The following is a 23136-nucleotide window of genomic DNA, read 5'->3' as shown; positions in this document are numbered from 1 at the left end:
TGTACTACACATGCGCAACTCTTTACACATGCATAGTTGCGCACCTCTTGGCTCTGAGAGCCATTTTTGAAGTCCGCTGGTTGGGAGGACACCGCTCCTCTGGAGACTCACCAACACCGGAGATCGGTCACTCCTCTCCATGGTGGTTCTCTGCTCCGATGTGCAGGTAAGGCCGCCTTCTTTCTTCTCCAGTGATTTTCCTTCTTCCCTTTTCTCTGTTATTCTTACTTTTTCTCTTTTGGGTGCCATCTTCTGTCTCTTCTCTGTAACTTTATCTTTCTCTTCCTGTATTTTATGTTTATGAGCACTTTTTTAAAAATTTTGTTTCTTTTCTCTGGAGAGGGCCGTTTCCACCTGACCAGCCACTACTCCATCACGTGACTCCCCTCCAGGGAGCAAAGAGTTTGATTGTGGATGGGTTTATATGGGTCGACACAACATTGTGGGCCAAAGGCCCTGCACCGTGCTCACTAATTTGTTTTAATGCAAATTGACATTGTGGAATTTTGACTATTATGGAGAGATATACAAGAAAGACAGACCTGATTTTGTATAAATCCTTTCAATCTCCTTTCTTTATTGGTTTCCAACCTGATTTCAGCCAATCAAGCACCTTGGAAGGATAGGCACTGAGGATATGTAATTCAGCAACCAATTAATCATGGCAAGTTCCTAAAACCAGATAATTAAAACAGAAAATTTTGCAAACACTCAGCAGGATAAGGCAACATCTGTGGAAAGAGAAACAATTAATGATTTAAGTCAGAAATCCTCCATGGAAATTGGGAAAATTAGTTTTTTTTTCTGAAGATGCTACCTGATCGGCTGAACATTTTCTGCTTTTATTTCAGAGTTCCATCATTTCAGAGGTTTTTTTTAACCTCACTGCAATAATGAAGAGGTAATATGTTACAGCAAAATGAAAATGTAGCTAGCTGCTACAAGCTATGGCTCTGTGGAGCCTATAGCACAGGAAAAGTTATAACTGCATACAAGTTAGCTCAGAAAGAACACACTGTTCCCAGAAAGAATGACATGAACCCTGTTGAGTATAGTTGACACTGAGCTTTATTGGGCTCACAGCCCTGCTTTTATCCTCAAGCTGAGGGGTATGGTCAAAACCCTTTCAGCCCCTGATATGTGTGTGTTTGATCCGCATTCCCTGATAGACCAGTTAAGCTCTCTTGGTTGTGGCCAACTGCGGGCCTCGTGCAGCCTGCTGGATCGTCGTGTTCGTCTTTCATTTTGTGAGGCCCCGTGGGGGAGCTGCAAAGGGCCACCACAAAAGTATGATTGGCATTCATTCGAGCTGAAATAATCTCCTTCTGTGGCATAAGAAAAATATAAAAATATAATGTGTTTTAAATAATATTGATTGAGGGATAAATATTGAAATGTTGGCTAGAAAACCAGGGAAAATTCTTTGAAATCATGCCACTGGAGCTGTTATGGACACCTGAGAGTGCAGCAGGAACCTTTTGATGCTTATCCAAAAGAAGCACTCCCTCCAAGTTGTGCGTCGACTGAGATTTTTGTGCCCATTTCTAGAATATTACTTGTAATACGCAAGGTTGTGTCTAAATCAAGTCAAGTTTATTGTCATCTTGATTACACAAGTACAACACGACAAAACAACGTTCTCCGGTCCAAAACATGCACACACACAACCCACAACCAGACATCACATACATACAGACAAATAATAAATATGCAGGACCAGTATTTCATCGATATAAATAAATATCGATACAGCACATTAGGAAATACTCTAAATTGCACACTCATAACTTGAGTGTTGATGGATATTCCATATTTATAAAATCCAAATCATTAGCTCATTAATAACTGGATAATTTAACCTGACCACTTAATTTAAATACATTGGTTGATGTAACAGATCATGTTTAAAAAGTTGTATTGTATAATGCTTGGAAAATATTAACAAAAGGGGGATCAAAGAATATAAAATGAAAATGCTTTTTGGAATATAAATTCCTGAAGAAAGATGGTCTTCAGTGTAGATTTCTTCATTGTATAAATGTGATTCCTCACATATATTCTTCGAAAATGCATAACTGGCCCATTTTTTTAAATTGAAAAATTGGATGATTTGGATCATGATTCTGCTTTGATAACACATTCAATCTTTACTTGTAAGCCAACTTTGTTTTTAGGGGACCAATACTTCCTCTTCTGAGGAGCTGACTTGTATTTGGGTGTCATTCCATGAATTTCATCACTGCTTTGATGCTTCACTCAATCAACATTTCTTCAGACATAAACTTACTTCACTGAAGCTGCCATAAACAAGGCTTTGTGCAAAGACCATTTTCTATCAAAACATAAATGGCAAAGCAAGATTGGGAAACTTGCCTAACAATTTTCCTTTCTACCAGAAATACTATAGTGGTGACCATATATTCTTTCTTTCTCTTTCTTTGGCGGACGAAGATTTATGGAGGGGTAATGTCCACGTCAGCTGCAGGTTCATTTGTGGCTGACAAGTCCGATGCGGGACAGGCAGACACGGTTGCAAGGGAAAATTGGTTGGTTGGGGTTGGGTGTTGGGTTTTTCCTCCTTTGTCTTTTGTCAGTGAGGTCCTGTTTTGCGGTAACTGTTTGGCCTGGAAGTCAGCCTGAAGAAAACTGAGGTCCTCCATCAGCCAGCTCCCCACCATGACTACCAGCACCCCCCCCCCCCCACATCTCCATTGGACACACAAACACTCAAAACTGTCAACCAGTTTACCTATCTCGGCTGCACCATTTCATCGGATGCAAGGATCGACAACGAGATAGACAACAGACTCACCAAGGCAAATAGCGTCTTTGGAAGACTACACAAGAGTCTGGAAAAACAACCAACTGAAAAACCTCACAAAGATTAGCGTATAGAGCCGTTGTCATACCCACATTCCTGTTCGGCTCCGAATCATGGGTCCTCTACCGGCATCACCTACGGCTCCTAGAACGCTTCCACCAGCGTTGTCTCCGCTCCATCCTCAACATTCATTGGAGCGACTTCATCACCAACATCGAAGTACTCGAGATGACCATATATACACACCTATGAAAATATAACTAAAGGCAACAGTGACCATAAGATATTGGAGCAGAAAAAGGCTATTCAGCCCATCGAGTCTGAATCGTGAGCTGATCCTCTCAGCCCCACTGCCCGGTCTTCTCCCCATAACCTTTGATGTCCTGGCTAATCAAAAACCTTTCAACCTCGGCCTTAAATACACCCAATGAGCTGGCTTCCACAACTGCCCGTTGCAACAAGTTCCACAGATTTTCAATCCTCTGGCTGAAGAAATTTATCTCTGTTCTAAGCGGATGCCCTTTCATGTGTCTTCTAGAAAGGTAGTACAAAAAGATAGACAGGATGGTAAAGGTGGTGGGTGATGCTCTTAATCAAGGATGAGATCAGGGCAATAGTGAGAAACAATATAAGATCTAAGGAGTAGAATGTTGAGTCCATCTAGGTAGAGATTAAGAATAGTACAGGGAAAAAGTTGTCTATCGCCCACCAAATAACAATAGCACAGTGGCACAGGCAATTAACCGAGAGATAACTGAGGCATGTAAAAATGGAACAGCAGTTGTCAAGGGGGAATTTAACTTCCATGTAGATTGGGAAAATTAAATTGGTCGAGGGAGTCTGGAGGATGACTTCATCTGTAATAGCTTTCTTGAACAACAATGTTAAAGAACCAACAAGGGAGAATGCTATTTTAGAGCTGGTATTGTGCAATGAGATGGGTAAAATTAACGATCTAGTAGTTAGGGATCCTCTTGGAAAAAAAAACAATCATAGTATGATTGAATTGCTCATACAGATGGAGGGTGCAATAGTTAGACTAAAATTAGGGCATTATGTTTGAACAGGGGAGACTACAACAGGATGAGGGAGGAATTGGTCAACGTGGACTGGGAGCACAGGCTAGTTGGCAGAACAGTTGAGGAACAGTGGAAGACTTTCGAAGAGATTTTTCACAGTGCTCAACAAAAATAAATTCCTATTTTTTAAAAATAAAGGCAGTAAGAGAGGGAAGAGTCAGCCTTGGTTAACTAAGGAAGTAAAGGAAGGTATAAAATTAAAAGCTCATGTGTACAAAGTAGCCAAGAGCAGTGGGAAACTGAAGGATTTGGAAAACTTTAAAAGGCAACAAAGGACAATTAAATGGAAAATAAGGAAAGGGAAGAAGGATTATGCAGGTAAATTAGCACAAAATATAAGCATAGCAAAAAAATTTATAAATATATAAAATGGGTGAGGGTGACTAGAGTCAACATAGGTCCCTTGGAAGATGAGAAAGGGTAATTGATATGAGGAAATGGCTGAGGCATTGGACAGATATTTTGTGTCAGTTTTAATGCTGGAAGATGTGTCCAGTATGCCAAAGAGTGGTGATAGGGATGCAAAGGGAGGTGAGGGCCTCGATTAAAACATTGTTACAAAAGAGATAATGATGAGCAAACTAATAGGACTGAAAGCGGACAAATCTCCTGGTCCTGATGGGATGCACCCCAGTGTACTGAGGGAAATGGCGGGAGTTATAATTGATTCATTGGTTGTCATTTACCAAAATTCTCTGGAATCTGGGCAGGTCCCGGCAGATTGGAAGACAGCAAATGTCACACCACTTTTTAAAAAGGGATGTAGGCAGAAGACTGGTAACTATCAGCCAGTTAGCTTAACATCTGTAGTCGGGAAAATGCTTGAAGCTGTCATTAAGGATGAAGTAGTGAGACAGTTAGAATGAAGAGGTTCCATCAGGCAGACACATCATGGATTCAGAAAGGACAGGTCTTGTTTGACAAACTTGCTGGAGTTCTTAGAGGATATAATGGATATGGTAGATAGAGAGGAACAGGTTGATGTTGTATATTTGGATTCCAGAAGGTGTTTGATAAGGTGCTGCACAAGAGACTTATCAATAAGATACAGATGAATGGAGTCAGGGGAAATATATTGACATTGGATTGAGGATTGGTTAACTGGCAGAAGGTAGAGTCGGGTTAAATGGGTGTTTTTCTGATTGGCATATGGTGGTAAGTGGGGTTCCGCAGGGGCCAGTGCTGGGCCCGCAGCTGTTCACCATTTACATTGCTGATTTGGAAGAGGGGACAGAGTGTGGTGTAGCCAAGTTTGCGGATGACACTAAATTGAGTGGAAAAGCAAATTGTACAGAGGATGTGGAGAGGCTGCAGAAGGATATAGTTAAGTTAGGTGAGTGGGCAAAGGTCTGGTAGATAGAGTACAACATTAGTAAATGCGAGGTCATCCACTTTGGTAGGAAAAAGAGAATAGCAGATTATTATTTAAATTCAGTGGTTCTCTACCTTTTTCTTTCCACTCACATCCTACCTTAAGGAATCCCTTACATATCACTGAGTACTGATGGCATAGGGATTCCTTAAAGTGGGATGTGAATGGAAAGAAAAAGGTTGTCCTAGACTCTTCCACATCTACTTTGTCCATCCTTCTTAACATTCAAAATTTCCCCTCATTCTCCTAAATTCCAACAAGTACAGGCCAAGAGCCGTCAAATGCACCCTTTCATTTCTGGAATCATCCTTGTGAACCCTCTCCAACGTCAGCATATTCTTCTTTAAATCAGGAGCCCAAAACTGTTCACAAAACTCCAAGTGAGGTCTCACCAGAACCTTGTAAAGCCTCCACATCCCATCCTGGCTCATTCCAGAGCCTTGTAAAGCCTCCACATCCCATCCCGGCTCATATTCTATTTTTCTTGAAACAAAAGTGAACATTACATTTGCTTTCTTCACCACCTATTCAACATGCAAATTTCAGGCTAACCTACATGAGGACCCCCAGGTCCTTTTGCATATGGGTATTTTTAATTTTCTCCCCATTTAGAAAAGAGTCTGCCTGTATATCTTTTCTACCAAAGTACATGACTGTACACTTTCTGACATTGCCACTTCTCTGCCCATTCTCCTAATCTGTCGTTCTGTAGCCTTCCTGTTTCCTCAACACTACCTGCTCCTCCACCTAGATTCATATTATCTGTAAACTTGACCACAAAGCCATTCATTTCATAATCTCTTTCTTTGGCTTGGCTTCGCGGACGAAGATTTATGGAGGGGGTAAAAAGTCCACGTCAGCTGCAGGCTCGTTTGTGGCTGAAAAGTCCGATGCGGGACAGGCAGACACGATTGCAGCGGTTGCAAGGGAAAATTTGTTGGTTGGGGTTGGGTGTTGGGTTTTTCCTCCTTTGCCTTTTGTCAGTGAGGTGGGCTCTGCGGTATTCTTCAAAGGAGGTTGCTGCCCGCCAAACTGTGAGGCGCCAAGATGCACGGTTTGAGGCGTTATCAGCCCACTGGCAGTGGTCAATGTGGCAGGCACCAAGAGATTTCTTTAGGCAGTCCTTGTACCTTATCTTTGGTGCACCTCTGTCACGGTGGCCAGTGGAGAGCTCGCCATATAACACGATCTTGGGAAGGCGATGGTCCTCCATTGTGGAGACGTGACCCATCCAGCACAGCTGGATCTTCAGCAGCGTGGACTCGATGCTGTCGACCTCTGCCATCTCGAGTACTTCGACGTTAGGGGTGTAAGCGCTCCAATGGATGTTGAGGATGGAGCGGAGACAACGCTGGTGGAAGCGTTCTAGGAGCCGTAGGTGGTGCCGGTAGAGGACCCATGATTCGGAGCCGAACAGGAGTGTGGGTATGACAACGGCTCTGTATACGCTTATCTTTGTGAGGTTTTTCAGTTGGTTGTTTTTCCAGACTCTTTTGTGTAGTCTTCCAAAGGCGCTATTTGCCTTGGCGAGTCTGTTGTCTATCTCATTGTCGATCCTTGCATCTGATGAAATGGTGCAGCCGAGATAGGTAAACTGGTTGACCGTTTTGAGTTTTGTGTGCCCGATGGAGATGTGGGGGGGCTGGTAGTCATGGTGGGGAGCTGGCTGATGGAGGACCTCAGTTTTCTTCAGGCTGACTTCCAGGCCAAACATTTTGGCAGTTTCCGCAAAGCAGGACGTCAAGCGCTGAAGAGCTGGCTCTGAATGGGCAACTAAAGCGGCATCATCTGCAAAGAGTAGTTCACGGACAAGTTTCTCTTGTGTCTTGGTGTGAGCTTGCAGGCGCCTCAGATTGAAGAGACTGCCATCCGTGCGGTACCGGATGTAAACAGCGTCTTCATTGCTGGGGTCTTTCATGGCTTGGTTCAGCATCATGCTGAAGAAGATTGAAAAGAGGGTTGGTGCGAGAACACAGCCTTGCTTCACGCCATTGTTAATGGAGAAGGGTTCAGAGAGCTCATTGCTGTATCTGACCCGACCTTGTTGGTTTTCGTGCAGTTGGATAATCATGTTGAGGAACTTTGGGGGACATCCGATGCGCTCTAGTATTTGCCAAAGCCCTTTCCTGCTCACGGTGTCGAAGGCTTTGGTGAGGTCAACAAAGGTGATGTAGAGTCCTTTGTTTTGTTCTCTGCACTTTTCTTGGAGCTGTCTGAGGGCAAAGACCATGTCAGTGGTTCCTCTGTTTGCGCGAAAGCCGCACTGTGATTCTGGGAGAATATTCTCGGCGACACTAGGTATTATTCTATTTAGTAGAATCCTAGCGAAGATTTTGCCTGCAATGGAGAGCAACGTGATTCCCCTGTAGTTTGAGCAGTCTGATTTCTCGCCTTTGTTTTTGTACAGGGTGATGATGGTGGCATCACGAAGATCCTGAGGCAGTTTACCTTGGTCCCAACAAAGCTTGAAAAACTCATGCAGTTTGGCATGCAGAGTTTTGCCGCCAGCCTTCCAGACTTCTGGGGGGATTCCATCCATACCTGCTGCTTTGCCACTTTTCAGTTGTTCGATTGCCTTATATGTCTCATCCAGGGTGGGAACCTCATCCAGCTCTAGCCTTAGGGGCTGTTGAGGGAGCTGGAGCAGGGCGGAATCTTGGACTGAGCGGTTGGCACTGAAAAGAGATTGGAAGTGTTCTGACCATCGGTTGAGGATGGAGATCTTGTCGCTGAGGAGGACTTTGCCGTCTGAGCTGCGCAGCGGGCTTTGGACTTGGGGTGAGGGGCCGTACACAGCCTTTAGAGCCTCGTAGAAACCCCTGAAGTCGCCAATGTCCGCGCTGAGCTGTGTTCGTTTGGCGAGGCTAGTCCACCACTCATTTTGGATCTCCCGGAGTTTGCGCTGAAGATGGCTGCATGCGCGACGGAAGGCTTGTTTCTTCTCTGGACAGGACGGCTTTGTAAGGTGAGCCTGGTGGGCAGCTCGCTTCTTTGCCAGCAGCTCCTGGATTTCCTGGCTGTTTTCGTCAAACCAGTCCTTGTTTTTCCTGGAGGAGAAGCCCAGTACCTCTTCAGTGGATTGCAGTATGGTAGTCTTCAACTGATCCCAGAGGGTTTCAGGGGACGGGTCCGTGAGGCGGGTTGCATCGTCGAGCTTTGCTTTGAGGTTTGCCTGGAAGTTTCCTCTCGCTTCGTCTGATTGCAGGTTTCCAACATTGAACCTCTTTCTGGGGGCTTTATTGTTCCTGGGCTTTGGTTTGAAGTGAAGGTTGAGCTTTCAGCAAACCAGCCGGTGGTCAGTGTGGCATTCCGCGCTAGGCATGACCCTGGTGTGGAGCACATCTCGTTTGTCACTTTCTCGCACCAGGATGTAGTCCAGGAGGTGCCAGTGTTTGGATCGGGGATGCATCCAGGTGGTCTTAAGGCTGTCCCTCTGCTGAAAAAGGGTGTTTGTAATGACAAGCCGCTGTTCTGCGCAGAGCTCCAACAGGAGGCGCCCATTGTCGTTGCACTTGCTGACGCCATGCTTGCCCAGGATTCCTGGCCAGGTTTCTGAGTCTTTGCCGACACGAGCGTTGAAGTCGCCCAGGATGACAACCTTGTCGGCTGTAGGGGTACGTTGGATGAGGTTGCGCAGGTCGGTGTAGAACTTGTTCTTTTCTCCTGGTTCCGCCTGGAGGGTTGAAGCATAGACACTGATGAGGGTGATGTGACGCTTGTTTTGAAGTGGGAGTCGCATGGACATGATTCGGTCCGAGAGGCCTGTCGGAAGGTTTTCGAGTTTGGAGGCAATGAAGCTCTTGACCATGAAGCCTACACCAGATAGGCGTCGTTCATCCGAAGGCTTGCCAGACCAGTAGAGTGTGTAGCCCGCGCCGCGTTCTTGGAGGCTGCCTACATCTGCCAGGCGGACTTCACTGAGAGCAACTATGTCGATGTCAAGTCTGAGGAGTTCATGTGCAATGAGGGCAGACCGACGTTCAGGTCGGTGGCTGTCAGCCTTGTCTAGCATGGTTCTGATGTTCCAGCATGCTAGCTTGAGTTTGTGAGCATCTTTGGAGGGGGAGGACGTGGAGGGGGAGGACGTGGAGGGGGAGGACGTGGAGGGGGAGGACGTGGAGGGGGAGGACGTGGAGGGGGAGGACGTGGAGGGGGAGGACGTGGAGGGGGAGGACGTGGAGGGGGAGGACGTGGAGGGGGAGGACGTGGAGGGGGAGGACGTGGAGGGGGAGGACGTGGAGGGGGAGGACGTGGAGGGGGAGGACGTGGAGGGGGAGGACGTGGAGGGGGAGGACGTGGAGGGGGAGGACGTGGAGGGGGAGGACGTGGAGGGGGAGGACGTGGAGGGGGAGGACGTGGAGGGGGAGGACGTGGAGGGGGAGGACGTGGAGGGGGAGGACGTGGAGGGGGAGGACGTGGAGGGGGAGGACGTGGAGGGGGAGGACGTGGAGGGGGAGGACGTGGAGGGGGAGGACGTGGAGGGGGAGGACGTGGAGGGGGAGGACGTGGAGGGGGAGGACGTGGAGGGGGAGGACGTGGAGGGGGAGGACGTGGAGGGGGAGGACGTGGAGGGGGAGGACGTGGAGGGGGAGGACGTGGAGGGGGAGGACGTGGAGGGGGAGGACGTGGAGGGGGAGGACGTGGAGGGGGAGGACGTGGAGGGGGAGGACGTGGAGGGGGAGGACGTGGAGGGGGAGGACGTGGAGGGGGAGGACGTGGAGGGGGAGGACGTGGAGGGGGAGGACGTGGAGGGGGAGGACGTGGAGGGGGAGGACGTGGAGGGGGAGGACGTGGAGGGGGAGGACGTGGAGGGGGAGGACGTGGAGGGGGAGGACGTGGAGGGGGAGGACGTGGAGGGGGAGGACGTGGAGGGGGAGGACGTGGAGGGGGAGGACGTGGAGGGGGAGGACGTGGAGGGGGAGGACGTGGAGGGGGAGGACGTGGAGGGGGAGGACGTGGAGGGGGAGGACGTGGAGGGGGAGGACGTGGAGGGGGAGGACGTGGAGGGGGAGGACGTGGAGGGGGAGGACGTGGAGGGGGAGGACGTGGAGGGGGAGGACGTGGAGGGGGAGGACGTGGAGGGGGAGGACGTGGAGGGGGAGGACGTGGAGGGGGAGGACGTGGAGGGGGAGGACGTGGAGGGGGAGGACGTGGAGGGGGAGGACGTGGAGGGGGAGGACGTGGAGGGGGAGGACGTGGAGGGGGAGGACGTGGAGGGGGAGGACGTGGAGGGGGAGGACGTGGAGGGGGAGGACGTGGAGGGGGAGGACGTGGAGGGGGAGGACGTGGAGGGGGAGGACGTGGAGGGGGAGGACGTGGAGGGGGAGGACGTGGAGGGGGAGGACGTGGAGGGGGAGGACGTGGAGGGGGAGGACGTGGAGGGGGAGGACGTGGAGGGGGAGGACGTGGAGGGGGAGGACGTGGAGGGGGAGGACGTGGAGGGGGAGGACGTGGAGGGGGAGGACGTGGAGGGGGAGGACGTGGAGGGGGAGGACGTGGAGGGGGAGGACGTGGAGGGGGAGGACGTGGAGGGGGAGGACGTGGAGGGGGAGGACGTGGAGGGGGAGGACGTGGAGGGGGAGGACGTGGAGGGGGAGGACGTGGAGGGGGAGGACGTGGAGGGGGAGGACGTGGAGGGGGAGGACGTGGAGGGGGAGGACGTGGAGGGGGAGGACGTGGAGGGGGAGGACGTGGAGGGGGAGGACGTGGAGGGGGAGGACGTGGAGGGGGAGGACGTGGAGGGGGAGGACGTGGAGGGGGAGGACGTGGAGGGGGAGGACGTGGAGGGGGAGGACGTGGAGGGGGAGGACGTGGAGGGGGAGGACGTGGAGGGGGAGGACGTGGAGGGGGAGGACGTGGAGGGGGAGGACGTGGAGGGGGAGGACGTGGAGGGGGAGGACGTGGAGGGGGAGGACGTGGAGGGGGAGGACGTGGAGGGGGAGGACGTGGAGGGGGAGGACGTGGAGGGGGAGGACGTGGAGGGGGAGGACGTGGAGGGGGAGGACGTGGAGGGGGAGGACGTGGAGGGGGAGGACGTGGAGGGGGAGGACGTGGAGGGGGAGGACGTGGAGGGGGAGGACGTGGAGGGGGAGGACGTGGAGGGGGAGGACGTGGAGGGGGAGGACGTGGAGGGGGAGGACGTGGAGGGGGAGGACGTGGAGGGGGAGGACGTGGAGGGGGAGGACGTGGAGGGGGAGGACGTGGAGGGGGAGGACGTGGAGGGGGGAGGACGTGGAGGGGGAGGACGTGGAGGGGGAGGACGTGGAGGGGGAGGACGTGGAGGGGGAGGACGTGGAGGGGGAGGACGTGGAGGGGGAGGACGTGGAGGGGGAGGACGTGGAGGGGGAGGACGTGGAGGGGGAGGACGTGGAGGGGGAGGACGTGGAGGGGGAGGACGTGGAGGGGGAGGACGTGGAGGGGGAGGACGTGGAGGGGGAGGACGTGGAGGGGGAGGACGTGGAGGGGGAGGACGTGGAGGGGGAGGACGTGGAGGGGGAGGACGTGGAGGGGGAGGACGTGGAGGGGGAGGACGTGGAGGGGGAGGACGTGGAGGGGGAGGACGTGGAGGGGGAGGACGTGGAGGGGGAGGACGTGGAGGGGGAGGACGTGGAGGGGGAGGACGTGGAGGGGGAGGACGTGGAGGGGGAGGACGTGGAGGGGGAGGACGTGGAGGGGGAGGACGTGGAGGGGGAGGACGTGGAGGGGGAGGACGTGGAGGGGGAGGACGTGGAGGGGGAGGACGTGGAGGGGGAGGACGTGGAGGGGGAGGACGTGGAGGGGGAGGACGTGGAGGGGGAGGACGTGGAGGGGGAGGACGTGGAGGGGGAGGACGTGGAGGGGGAGGACGTGGAGGGGGAGGACGTGGAGGGGGAGGACGTGGAGGGGGAGGACGTGGAGGGGGAGGACGTGGAGGGGGAGGACGTGGAGGGGGAGGACGTGGAGGGGGAGGACGTGGAGGGGGAGGACGTGGAGGGGGAGGACGTGGAGGGGGAGGACGTGGAGGGGGAGGACGTGGAGGGGGAGGACGTGGAGGGGGAGGACGTGGAGGGGGAGGACGTGGAGGGGGAGGACGTGGAGGGGGAGGACGTGGAGGGGGAGGACGTGGAGGGGGAGGACGTGGAGGGGGAGGACGTGGAGGGGGAGGACGTGGAGGGGGAGGACGTGGAGGGGGAGGACGTGGAGGGGGAGGACGTGGAGGGGGAGGACGTGGAGGGGGAGGACGTGGAGGGGGAGGACGTGGAGGGGGAGGACGTGGAGGGGGAGGACGTGGAGGGGGAGGACGTGGAGGGGGAGGACGTGGAGGGGGAGGACGTGGAGGGGGAGGACGTGGAGGGGGAGGACGTGGAGGGGGAGGACGTGGAGGGGGAGGACGTGGAGGGGGAGGACGTGGAGGGGGAGGACGTGGAGGGGGAGGACGTGGAGGGGGAGGACGTGGAGGGGGAGGACGTGGAGGGGGAGGACGTGGAGGGGGAGGACGTGGAGGGGGAGGACGTGGAGGGGGAGGACGTGGAGGGGGAGGACGTGGAGGGGGAGGACGTGGAGGGGGAGGACGTGGAGGGGGAGGACGTGGAGGGGGAGGACGTGGAGGGGGAGGACGTGGAGGGGGAGGACGTGGAGGGGGAGGACGTGGAGGGGGAGGACGTGGAGGGGGAGGACGTGGAGGGGGAGGACGTGGAGGGGGAGGACGTGGAGGGGGAGGACGTGGAGGGGGAGGACGTGGAGGGGGAGGACGTGGAGGGGGAGGACGTGGAGGGGGAGGACGTGGAGGGGGAGGACGTGGAGGGGGAGGACGTGGAGGGGGAGGACGTGGAGGGGGAGGACGTGGAGGGGGAGGACGTGGAGGGGGAGGACGTGGAGGGGGAGGACGTGGAGGGGGAGGACGTGGAGGGGGAGGACGTGGAGGGGGAGGACGTGGAGGGGGAGGACGTGGAGGGGGAGGACGTGGAGGGGGAGGACGTGGAGGGGGAGGACGTGGAGGGGGAGGACGTGGAGGGGGAGGACGTGGAGGGGGAGGACGTGGAGGGGGAGGACGTGGAGGGGGAGGACGTGGAGGGGGAGGACGTGGAGGGGGAGGACGTGGAGGGGGAGGACGTGGAGGGGGAGGACGTGGAGGGGGAGGACGTGGAGGGGGAGGACGTGGAGGGGGAGGACGTGGAGGGGGAGGACGTGGAGGGGGAGGACGTGGAGGGGGAGGACGTGGAGGGGGAGGACGTGGAGGGGGAGGACGTGGAGGGGGAGGACGTGGAGGGGGAGGACGTGGAGGGGGAGGACGTGGAGGGGGAGGACGTGGAGGGGGAGGACGTGGAGGGGGAGGACGTGGAGGGGGAGGACGTGGAGGGGGAGGACGTGGAGGGGGAGGACGTGGAGGGGGAGGACGTGGAGGGGGAGGACGTGGAGGGGGAGGACGTGGAGGGGGAGGACGTGGAGGGGGAGGACGTGGAGGGGGAGGACGTGGAGGGGGAGGACGTGGAGGGGGAGGACGTGGAGGGGGAGGACGTGGAGGGGGAGGACGTGGAGGGGGAGGACGTGGAGGGGGAGGACGTGGAGGGGGAGGACGTGGAGGGGGAGGACGTGGAGGGGGAGGACGTGGAGGGGGAGGACGTGGAGGGGGAGGACGTGGAGGGGGAGGACGTGGAGGGGGAGGACGTGGAGGGGGAGGACGTGGAGGGGGAGGACGTGGAGGGGGAGGACGTGGAGGGGGAGGACGTGGAGGGGGAGGACGTGGAGGGGGAGGACGTGGAGGGGGAGGACGTGGAGGGGGAGGACGTGGAGGGGGAGGACGTGGAGGGGGAGGACGTGGAGGGGGAGGACGTGGAGGGGGAGGACGTGGAGGGGGAGGACGTGGAGGGGGAGGACGTGGAGGGGGAGGACGTGGAGGGGGAGGACGTGGAGGGGGAGGACGTGGAGGGGGAGGACGTGGAGGGGGAGGACGTGGAGGGGGAGGACGTGGAGGGGGAGGACGTGGAGGGGGAGGACGTGGAGGGGGAGGACGTGGAGGGGGAGGACGTGGAGGGGGAGGACGTGGAGGGGGAGGACGTGGACCTGTCCTCGGGCCTGCGCAAAGGAGCTTTTAGGTGGAGTGCAGTGCGCGCAGTACTGGCCCCACCCTTTACACCCATGGTTCGTGTGCCGTGGCCAAGCAAGCTGGGACGTGGCAGCGAGGTCCTTGGGTCGTAGGTTTTATATCGGAGTGGCCTTCTCCTATGCAGGTTTCTTACCCGGGCTGGAGGGGCCTGCCTCCCCTCCTAGGTCGGTCCATACTGCCCGGACCGGGGCCGAGGCCGCCGCAGCTCACCCTGTGCCTGGACTGGGGCCGCCGCCTCCCACTCTCAGCCCGGATCGGGGCCTTCGCCTGCCCCACTCGACCGAGGCCGGGGCCGCCGTCTCCCCCTTGCTCCTGCCCGGATCAGGGCCGCCGCCGTCTACCCTTCGCCCGGACCGGGGCCGCTGCTGCTCTCCCTGTGCCCGGACTGGGGCCGCCGCCTCCCACTCCCTGTCCGGACCGGGGCCTCCGCCTGCCTCACTCGACTGAGGCCGGGGTCGCCGTCTCCCCCTTGCTCCTGCCCGTATCGGGGCCGCCGCCGTCTACCCTTCGCCCGGACCGGGGCCGTGGCCGCTGCTGCTCTCCCTGTGCCTGGACTGGGGCCGCCGCCTCCAACTCTCTGCCCGTATCGGGGCCTCCGCCTGCCTCACTCGACCGAGGCCGGGGCCGCCGTCTCCCCCTTGCTCCTGCCCGTATCGGGGCCGCCGCCGTCTACCCTTCACCCGGACCGGGGCCGGGGCCGCTGCTGCTCTCCCTGTGCCCGGACTGGGGCCGCCGCCACCCCATTTCATAATCTAAATCATTAATATACAACATAAAAAGAAGTAGCTCCAATTCTGATCTCTGTGGAATGCCACCAGCAGTAAATCATACATAAAGCTTCAGACACTGTGGTGGAAGTAAAAACATAATGCTGGAAAATCTTCATCTCCTCCATTTCTGACTCTTCTGCCTTGGCTCCCTCTGCCGCCAGATACAACAAACACAGGATTCCCCTCATCCTTGTATACCAACCTCCGCATCCATTCCATAATTTCTGGAACTTACAACAGGATCTCACTACCAGACATATCTTCTCCTCTCCTCCCCTCTCTGCCTCCCAGAGGGACCACTCCCTCATGTACTCATCCCACCCACCCCCCCGGCACCTTCCCCTGTGGCTGCAGGAGGTGCCACCCTTGCACCTGTACCACCTCCCTCACCACAGTCCAGGGCCCAAAACAGGCTTTTCAAATGAAGCAACACTTCACGTGTATCAATAGGACAAATTTACTGCATCCAGTTCTCCCTTTGTGGCCTTCTCTTCATTGAAGAGACTGAGTGCAGACAGGTAGATCGCCTCGCTGAGTACCTTCTCTCTGACTGCACCAGTGACTGGGACCTCCCAGTGGCCAACCATTTCAGTTCGACATCACAATCTTATTCTCACATGTCTATCCATGGCCTTGTGTACTATTTCACCAAGACCATCCATAAATTGGAGCAACAACACCTGATTTTCAATCTGGGCATTTTCCAGCTGGATGGCATTAATGACTTCTCTGCTTTTTGCTAACTAAAGCTGCTTTCAGGTGCATTCTCCACCAAGAATGCACCCGCAGAAGTGGATTCACACCTGTGGAATGGTCATTCAGGAGGCAGCGCTGAAAGCACAGAACTGGCCACCTGAAAGGGACAGCTGCACGGGAGGTGCCTCAGAGCACACTCCAGCTCCTGTCCCTTTGGGCTGTCAGTGCTGGGGTGGCTGGCGTGGGCTGTCCCCACACTGATCCCACTGCTCTGCTCTCTCCCCATAGCCCCGTGTCAATCCCCACACTGATCCCACTGCTCTGCCCGCACTGCCACCCCAGCGCTGACAGCCCGCACCTGCTGCCCTGATGTCTGGCACTGAGGGGCAGAGGCAGCAGGGAGGGGGGCTGTCAGGGGCTCACCAGCTGATTATCATCTACTTAGCAGGTGGTTTCAGGCAGCTGCATTCAGTACTGGGGGGACCTCAGTGCTCCAGCGATTATCCCTCCCGGAGGAGGGTTACCAAGTGTGCCTCGCAGGCGCACTTTACATCGGGGTATTTTGGCCACCTGAAAGTGTCTTTACATTCCATTCTCTCTTCCCTTCCCCTTGTCTTCTTTCCCTTAACTCTCCACCCCCTTCCCTCTCTATTCACTGAGTCATTCCTCCTCCCCGCTTGCTGCTTTGCTCTTGCTCCCTTCCCCCCTATTACCTCATACCTTTGTGACCATGATCCCAACCTCCTACCCCCATCCCCTCCCCCACATACCTCTTTATTTGGTTGCTTGACATTTTTCCATCCCTTGATGAAGGGCTCAAGGCTGAAAAGGTGGTTATGAATCTTTGTTTGACCTGCTGTGTTTCTCCTGCATTGTGTTTTTACAACAAACACCTAGCAGCCAATCAGAATATGATCTCTGTATTCCAACTCTCTGCTTCCTGCAATCAGCCAATTCTCTTTCCCATGCTAGTATGCTTCCTATGAGACCATGAGCTTTTGTCTTGTTAAGTAGACTCATGTGTGACACATTGGATGTGTATTTGGATTTTCAGGCCTTTGTCACTGTGTCTCCTTTATCTAGCCTACTTGTTATTTCTTCAAAGTAACAAGCAAAATTTTCCCTTCTGTTCATTTCATTGATTATGAAAGGTTCATGACTAATATCATGAAGTTGAAGCCAGAGTGAATATTGCATTTAGATATATTCATAGAACCATAACCTATTAAACACTGTGATTTTTGGCCCTCGTACAAGCTCTTTAATAAGAATTAGATAAAATATTGTGTGGCCACTTCTTCTGTCCTCACTTCACTGGTGGAAAGTGTGTTGACTGGCTGCATCATGGTCTGGTATGGGGACACCAATACTCCTGAGTGTAAAGCCCTCCAAAAGGTAGTAGACACAGCCCAGGACATCACAGGCAAAACCTTCCCCACTATTGAGTACATCTACAGGGAACGCTGCTGTTGGAGAGCAGCAGCAATCATCAAAGTCCCTCACCCATCCAGCATATGTTCTGTTCTCACTGCTGCCATCAGGAGAGGTGTAGGTGCCACAAGACTCACCCCAGCAGGTTCAGGAACAGCTGCTACCCCTCCACCATCAGATTCCTCAACGACAAACTCAATCAGGAACTCATTTAAGGACTCTTACTTGTGCACTTTATTGATTTTCTTTTTTATTCTCTCATATTGCAGTTCATTTACATTCGTTAGCCATTTACAGTTCTCTGTTACATGTATACGCTCTGTAGTTTTCTTTTTGCATGACCAATCAGTGGTAATTCTGTACTCTTCACAATAAATCTGAAAATCAATTGTGGCAATAAGGCTTGAAGGCTCAGAGGAGGTACAGAAAATTAAAATAAATTCTTTGTTCATCTTGTAACACTCAAGAGTTCATTGAATTACACAATATGAAGGAATTGGATTATGTTCATGAAAACCAATTGATTCGACGACCAGATAGGAATACCAGGGTTTAGTTTTCAATGATGCAGATACAAAACTAAAATAAAGTTGAGGTTACTTTTGAGGGAGCGGATCTTGAGTATTTTTTTTTTGCCAGCTTGTGTGGCAGATGCTGATTTGTTCAAATCTCTGGATTAAAACGGTTAGCACAACGCTATTATAGCATCGGTGACCCGGGTTTGAATCCTGCGCTGTCTATAAGGAGTTTGTACCTTCTCCCAGTGTCTAAATGAGTTTCCTCCCATCCTTCAAAAACTTTCAGGGGTTTATAGGTTAATTGGGGTATTTGGGCGGCAGAGTCTTGTGGGCTGGAAGAGCCTGTTACTGTGGTGTATGTCTGAATATATTAAAAAAAAATAAGAAATTCTCTGCCTTGGTTGGTGACTGGTCCATTAAAAGTAATTAAAATGGTGGATAAGTATTTGATGGAAGCCAGCAGAAATCACCCATCATATTAAATGGCTTGAAAGCACTGATGACCTATTCCTGTTCTTATTGCCTTGAGTTCTTCATCCAAGAAAGAGCTGACATGCTTCTCTATGGGATAGAGATCAATTCCTTGCAAGAGGTAACATTGTATTGATCAACCCACAGTTATCTTCTGGAGAAGGTTTAATTGCTTAAGCAGATGAAAGAGATTTGCTAACTTGTTTTTTTCTTGTGTGCACGTGATTTGTATTTGTTCTTCAATATTTCAACATTGCACCCACTTGGGATGACGAACATAGAGTGGCAGAGAAGGGATGAACAGAATGGAGCAGTTGGACTTTTAGAATTGATCATAAATTGTAATCACTTTGCTAAAAGCTACAAAAATCCGGTTACTTAGGGAATTTGGCTACGTTTCCATATTTGTGAAGGGGCTTAAATTTGAGGAATGGTGGTGGTTCCCCTCCATTTATAGTTGAAGGGCTAATTTGGTTTCTGATTCTTGAAGAAGTGGGACACTTCACCAGGAAACAAGACCACTGGATGCAGTGCATTGCATTAGACCTGAGATTTGAAAAACCAAAAACAATTAAAAAAAAAAGTAAAAACTGCAAACCACAGAGTTAAAGTGAAAGTAATGTTTCAGGTCTTAAGTTTCAGAATTAGATTTGAGGTTTAGCCTCAGTTTCAGTGACTTGGTTTAATCATGATCTCTAGTGACAGGGATGTTGAGTATGTGTATCCTCCCTGCAATCACATGGATTGTCTCTGGATGCTCTAGTTAACTCCATTCTCCCCAAAATGTATGGGTCAGTTGGTTTACTGGCGAATGTAAATTATGCCATTGATGGTTGAGGACTGTGTACAGTACGGGTCTCCTTTCTTGAAAGGATGTACTGGCTTTGCAGGTGGTGCTGAGGAGGTTCACCAGATCGATTAATGAGGGGGTTAACCTTTGAGGAGAGATTGAGTCGTCTGGGACTGTACTCACTGGAATTTAGAAGAATGAGAGGGAATCCTAGAAATGTATCAAAAAAGGCATAGATAAGTTAGAGGTAGGTAAGTTGTTTCCCTTGGTAGGGGAGATGAGGACCAGGGGATGTATCCTCAAAATTCAGGGTAGTAGATTTAGGATGGAAATGAGGAGGAACTGCTTTTCCCTAAGGTTGGTGAAGCAGTGTAGACAACATTAATAAATGTATTTAAGTCAGCAGTGGATAGATTTTTACATTGCAGGGAAACTAAGGGATATGGGGAAAAGGCAGGTGGGTGGAGACAAGTCTATCATCAGCCATGATGTCATTGAATGGCAGAGCAGGCTTGACTGGCTGGATGGCCTGTTCCTGCTCCTATTTCTTATGTTTGCTGTTTGGTATGGACTTGATGGGCTGAAGAGCCTGGTTCTGTATTATATGACTACATAAATATTTTGGGTAAGTGATGTAGAAAAAGTAAGGCAAAAAAAGTCTCAACAGTTGAAAAGTGAAGGACTGATTAAAATATCAAGAAAAGAAAGGCTCAAAACTATCTGGAATACAACATTATACTAGATATCAGCTAACGCCATGTGCACATAAATAATTGCTCAAATGATATTGGTTTCTTGAAGGACATTGGAGCAGTGCAATCAACCGAGATGTTTTTCTCAGATAAGGCTTTTTTTTTAATTGAAAGTCTCTATTTCAAATCGAAACAGATTCACCCTCTCTGAGCTGCTTTTCTTTAACAATAGCTATCACATTTATTAACAGTCTTTGCAGCTGAATGAACTCTGTCAGCCAAGGTGCCTGATCAAAGATTAATCCTAGCCAAGTGCACAGAATTGCAGGTTAATAGACCAGATACTGCTGAAATTTGCTGTTGGATCCAAAAAGAATTTGGCGCTAAATAACCTGAATGAGTGCAAGTTGTGGACCTCCGTGTCAAAGTAAAGATGTTTGGACTTGCTAAATGTCAAATGCACCACGTTTCACTGTGATATGTTGCAGTCTCTATAACTAGGCCTTTGGGCTGGGGAAATGCCCACGGATCTCAGGTTTACAGCTGGAAAAGCATCTTGAACCACACTGCCTTCAATAGGAGTTGTAGGCATGCAGGAGGCAATAGGAAATAAGCTTTTCAAAAAGAAACCTGGAACATTTTAAATTTAATATTTATCTTTTTAAAATGCCAATTATTTGTTTAAATTTTAAACCTATGTAACATTAAGCTACTTAGTGCTAAAGTCCCACCATGACAATGCTCCTGTCTGGTTTTTGCAACTAAGTAGCTCATCGGCCAGATGCCTTTAAAACTTTATCACTGGCATTAGCTGAGTGGGTGACAGTGGACATTTTAGACAGAGTCCCAGGTTCAGCACTATTTTTGTCAATGTGATTAGAGTGCCAATCATCTGGGTTCAAATCCAGTGCTGTCCCAGTGTCTGCATCAGTTTTCTCCCACCCTCCAAAACCATATTGGATTGGAAGGTTAAGTTGTGTACTTGGGGGCCACAGGCACAAAGGGTCTATTATATAGTGCTGTATCGCTGAATTCAAAGATAATTCAAAATTAAGCAGGAAAACCTACCCAACAATGAAAGCTCTCAAGAACGGCTGTGTAGAATTACAATGTACAGTGAAGTACATTCTTTTTATTGGTCTCCTGTTTTTTTTAAAGCACATTTTTATAGTAGCAGGACAGGAGTATAATGTAAAAGCATACACAAAAATGTCTGAGTAAAGCTGTACAAATATGCAAAAGAATAAGTTAAAAGCTCAGTTCCAAATTTTCCACGTGAATTGAAATTTCTCACTGAATAAAAAAAAATGACTAAGAACCAGCTTACCAAATTAGTTTACTATATATATTACATGCTTTGGAACAACAATAATAAAAATGTTCACAAAAAGTGTCAATCCAAATCTTTACATAAACACAATTGTCAAAAAAAAAAAAAAGAAAAATGACAGCACCTTTCCATGCATTCCAGCATGGATTCACCAGTTGGAACTTGGAGCAAAAATTGCCAAGTCTACAACATATAAAATTCATGCATTGTAGAGGATGCCAAGTCCCAAACTGGTGAGCATTTATATTTAAAAAAAAATAGTGAGGTAGTGTCACCCTCATGAGTACTTTGTAAATGAAAACATAAAAAAGTTCATTTTACTGACTGTGCTACAAGTCCTGTGTGGAATCTTTTGCTTCTGTATTATAGCTATTATAGAAGAATTTTGAATCCTGTTCCTCTGGACCTCATCATTAATAACCATCGTTTGAGAATCGAGCTGCAGCTAATTTTGTCCCTTTTTCTGAAGTGGTAATCTACAGCTGCATTACCATTTCATGGGCATGGGTACTCTTGGTTCTACTGCTCAATGTTCTGATGCAAAACTGAATAGCCATGTACTGGAATGTCGTTCATCTGTGAGATAAATTGCTATAATATTTCTGGACCTCAGCACTTCCACACATTCCAGAAAAAGCCACAAGCAAATCTTAAAGCCTAAACTGCAGGGGCATTCTTTCCTTCCTCCTCACATTTTTACTTTCCAAACTGAATCTAACCTACCATCTCAAGATGAAAAGTTCAAAGTAGAGACCCCGTGGCTTCCACATCTCGGAAGATCCGCCCCAATTTTGTTCATCACAGTAGCGTGTTAACAATGTGATATTGTCTGGCTTCCTTCCCCCCCCCCCCCCCACCCCCCCCTAACCCCCATTTAGGATGGTCATATATGATTGGGATATCTTTTTGAAATGTTCATATTGTTGTGGAGCAGAATAGTACCATTCCTGAGTTGCAGGAACTATAATACTATCTCAGTCAGGAGGTCTCCTGCATAACTTGTACAGACAATCAAAATGATGTGTTTAAACTAGTTTGTGCTATTACCTTAACAGTCATTATTAGGATTGTGCTTTTTGTTTTTAAAGTCTTATTGCATTTTAGCTTTGTCTACTTCTCTCAAGCCAAGTGCTTTTTTTATTTGAAAACACCGAGCAATTCAGCTATTTTTGACCAAAACTTTCATAACTTGGTAAAGTGTGCTATTTAGTAAGGCCCACTAATGATTGACATCACGTGGTCCATTAATTCCACCCTGTGCACAAAAATAACCGTTTGAAAATTCTGACAGGCTTGATCAAACTTTTTGTATTTCAAAAGTCCATCAAAACCTTTAACAAAATGCATTCTCACTAATTTCTGGTTTAGTATTCAACTAATCATTTTGAACATTTATAAGCCCAATAAACTCCATTCAAGTAAAGCCCCATTCACACTAGCACTTTAACCCAGCAATGAACTGCCAATCGACCGGTTAACTTGCCAGTGTGAACTGGCACCCAGGGGTCCGATCACCCCTGGGATGAAATGCAGAGGGAGGGTGGATCATCGCCGATTTGTTTTGAATTGGCATACCGGTTAGCCCAGTGTGAAAGGGATAGGGGGGAATGCAGGATATCACTGCTGGAGATCAAGAGCCCCTTTGCTCTGGGATGGCAGGGGGCGAGTGTGAAAGAGCACAGAACCAGTTAACATTGATCCAGTGTGAACAGCAAAATGTTATTTTGAACCGCCAATTTACTGGTTAGCCAATGTGTAAAGGGCTAGAGAGTCACCAGTTTCTTGCCAACGTTCAAGACATCCTTCATTTAATAAGATGCAAAATACTCCTTTAGAAGTTACCCTGCTTTGTCCTCTTTTATACCCATGCAAAACACATGGTTCCTTTTACTCTGTTCGCTGAACAATGGCAGCAGCTACTTTCATCAATTTAATCTTTCAGCTATAAAAATGATTTCTAAGGGCTGCCTATCCATACTTCAATTTAAACACAAAATATTTAATTTGTCTTTAGAGTGTACTGTCATTTTAAAGAGAACCTGCACTGAACTTAAAATGGGAATTTTATAACTTTTGCACAA

The 23136-nt window shown here is 50.8% G+C and overlaps 1 long non-coding RNA gene across 1 annotated transcript; it reads right to left on the bottom strand.

The window, feature by feature from the left end:
* Positions 1-1050: 1050 nt before the first annotated feature.
* LOC138762654 (uncharacterized) lies at positions 1051-16478 on the bottom strand. The gene is made up of 2 exons (XR_011357022.1): positions 16394-16478; positions 1051-1325 (listed from the first exon to the last, which is right to left on the bottom strand). It is a non-coding gene; the product is annotated as an uncharacterized lncRNA (long non-coding RNA).
* Between the last annotated feature and the right edge of the window lie 6658 nt (positions 16479-23136).

This window comes from Narcine bancroftii, chromosome 5 (assembly GCF_036971445.1).
Source record: "Narcine bancroftii isolate sNarBan1 chromosome 5, sNarBan1.hap1, whole genome shotgun sequence".
Taxonomy (NCBI): Eukaryota; Metazoa; Chordata; class Chondrichthyes; order Torpediniformes; family Narcinidae; genus Narcine; species Narcine bancroftii.
This window is presented reverse-complemented; position numbering and strand designations above follow the sequence as displayed.